Source organism: Beta vulgaris, chromosome 8, assembly GCF_026745355.1.
Source record: "Beta vulgaris subsp. vulgaris cultivar EL10 chromosome 8, EL10.2, whole genome shotgun sequence".
NCBI lineage: Eukaryota > Viridiplantae > Streptophyta > Magnoliopsida > Caryophyllales > Amaranthaceae > Beta > Beta vulgaris.
Genome location: NC_079209.1, coordinates 33,641,053 through 33,644,236, shown reverse-complemented (window position 1 = coordinate 33,644,236; position 3,184 = coordinate 33,641,053). Strand labels below are relative to the sequence as shown.

At 32.2% G+C, this 3,184-nt stretch overlaps 1 long non-coding RNA gene across 1 annotated transcript; it reads left to right on the top strand.

Moving 5' to 3' along the window:
• The first annotated feature begins 263 nt into the window (after positions 1-263).
• On the top strand, positions 264-2,862 carry LOC104901338 (uncharacterized). Its single transcript, XR_007269037.1, has 3 exons — positions 264-792; positions 1,265-1,663; positions 2,644-2,862. It is a non-coding gene; the product is annotated as an uncharacterized LOC104901338 (long non-coding RNA).
• The last annotated feature ends 322 nt before the right edge of the window (positions 2,863-3,184 follow it).

Sequence of the window (3,184 nt, the reverse complement as noted above, 5' to 3'; positions counted from 1 at the left end):
TATCAACAAGAAATAAGAGAATTCTCGAGGACAACATCAATGAAACAGTAGCACTTTCACATAAAGAAAATAAGAGAGAATAAGAGTTAAGAATTTTAGAGAGGGAATTTTTGTGTAATATATTGATGATCTCATTACAGAGAATCCAAACTATATATAGTATTGTAAGCTACTATATTCTTGCATAACATACATAAAAGGAAATGAAAATATATAAATGGATATGTAATCACAACCGTACATCCATAACAACCTCATAATAACGTTATTTGAGTTTCTGACTCATTCATGCCACCTCATCTTCAATTCTAAATGGTATATCCATCCTTTCCCAGATTCTTCCCCTCTTCCTTGTGCCCAGCTGGCAACTCCTCAGTGACTCCAGTAGGTGTATTATAGGTGATCATATCAGTTTATAATTGAAAATTGTAATTTTGTTGTTGTATTGGGTTGGGTTGTTCTTATTTATAATAGAATAGAAGATTTTAATGTTGTTGTATTGGTCTTTTTGTTGGTCAATTGAGATTCTTCCATGCACTTATTACCTTCGTTACTTAAAAGAGGGATTCTTTGGGCTGCGTAGGTACAGGGGGAAGATATGAATGGAGTTCCTTTATGATTTAGAATTTGTAGTGTTGGTAAGTGTGTATTCTTTCTTCTTTTTACAACATTGCAAATGAGATGGCTCATTACACTGCAAATTGTTGGGATGTTAAGATTTAATGCTCATATGGTTGGATCGAGTGTATTGTTATTGCTGACAAATCTGCATATGATCAGAGTACTCATACGGTAATAGTTTGTTTGCAATTCTTTATTTTTGACTTGTTGACCTAATTAAGATAGTAAATCCTTTATCTTTTGAAAAGTTTAATGTTAATTTAAAGAATCAAGGGATCAAAATTTGTGAACTCAAAGCGTTTATTTTATTATATTTTTTTGATTTTATTTAGGATAAAAATGGTGTAGCTCTTGTTGCTCATGAAAAGCTGGTAGAAACAATAGAAGTAGATGTACTACCTTTTTTTTTCTCTCTATTTCTTTATGCTTTTATTCTGTCTGCTCTACTTCGTATAACATGTGGGAAATTCTGTGATATTTTTCTTATAGAAAGTTGTTATTATTGCAATAAAAAAGGATCTTGGTCTTGTATTCAAAGGCAAGCAGAAGATGGTTGTTGAAACATTAGAAGGTAATTGTGAAAGATATTGCAATGCATTGAGACTACAACTGAATGCTTATAAACTTGTTTTATCTTTTGCAGGTCATGGATGAAAAGAAAGCAATGGAGATGAAGGCCAACTTGGAGTTTAAGGGTGAAGTTGAATTCAATGCTTGCACTCTTGTGAAGAATGTCACAATAACCAACAAGATGGTAAAAAGCAAGAAGGAGAAAAAAAGGATCACAAGGTTTTACGCCATCAGTTATTGAGCCATCTTTTGGTATTGGGTAAATTATATACTGTTTCTATGAGCATTCTTTCTACATCAGAATAAGCAAAGGTCAAGATGAGCAACAATGTCTTCCGTTTCCCTCCACTTGTGGCTCGAATCAAATGCAATGTGTTCTCTCTTTTTCAAAATCAGCGATATGAGGAGGTCGCTGAACAAATTGTTAAGTCATTGACTGCAGCTGGTATCTCACATAAAATTGACAATGCAGGTATCAGTTCCATCTTTCATTGCCAAAATGTTTGTAGGTTTTCTCGAAAATAAATGTCTTTCCAGTAGAAAAGGAAAAATAATATGAGCCACTAGATGAATTAACTTTAAATAGATTGATGCAAAATATTTCTTTTTAAGGTAAGGAGAATTCCCTTGCAAGGAAGGAGAAATTGGGGGTCCTTCTTGTAAGGGGTGAGAGTCGAACCCCCTGCAACAGGGGTGGCAGGAGAGCCTTACAACCACTAGTCCAACCTTGATTCTCATTGATGTAGAATATATGTTCGGGTCATTGGCTTTCATGCTCACTTTTCTTATTATTGTTATTCAACATAAGTAGATGTTTATCAGTATCACTCTTAAGTACCAGATCATTATGAAAGTGTCAATGTGCCGTGTATATAGTTAAGACCTAGCTTCCTTCGACTTTGGATCTATGTTGCCCATTGCTCTACTGTGTAAACCTGTAATTCACACTTTTTCGAAACACTGCTGTGTTTATGTGAGGATGAACATTCCAGTTTTTATATTCTGTTATCTCAAGTTGTCCAAATTCTTTTTCTTTTCAAATTGATTTCTTTGTTTCTATACCGTTGTTCTTCTATCAAAATAAATTTGTGTCAATTTTTGTTCTTCAAATAGTATTATGGACTATGGCTCATGGTTGGTGTTAATTTGTAATTGTTAATCTACCTTGAGTTTTATGTTGATGACATGGTTGATGGTTAAACACTAGAATTTGTGGACTATTGGTGGGGTTCATCCTTACGTACAAGACTATAATATAATTAACGATATCTTTAGTTTGTATTATGGCTTTTTTTTACAAGCATGTTGACTAGGTAAGTTTGCACCCTCCTAGTAGTTTCCTTTTGCGAAAATAACGTGCATAAAATTTATGGCGATAATTAGAAGTTATATATTATCTAATTTTTCAAATTGCATACACCAACTCATCATTTGTTTTTCCTATTATTGTAGGAGGATGAAGATTGTGGACTAGAGTAGCAAGTAGGCATGATGTTTCCATAAACATGCATGCATGCATAAGGCGATATAATTGAATAGGAAAGTAAGAAATGACCTTTAGATTGATTTAGATTCATTTAGGAGAGTTATATAGATAATATGATTGAATTTTCATATCAATTACTTATAATTTTTAACGCAATAATATGCTTTCAATTGATGAATACTACTCTCTCGCTCAATTTTTACAATCACCATTGAGTATCTGTAATAATTTATATTATAGTCATTCAATTTCTTCTTTGTATATTACTTTTGTAAGTTTTAGTATTATTATCATTGTATATGTGCCGACAAATTAAAAAATGTTACGATAAGACATGTGAAATAGAAGTGTTACTATAAAGCTAGCTAATAAGAAGTGGTACTTATATACATAGTAAAGTGTTACATATGTTGACTTAAAATTATACATAATATCTAATTAAGTGGTACTATAATTCAAGCGATGGGATAGAAAATGCTACTATAGATGAAAAAGTATTACATTAAA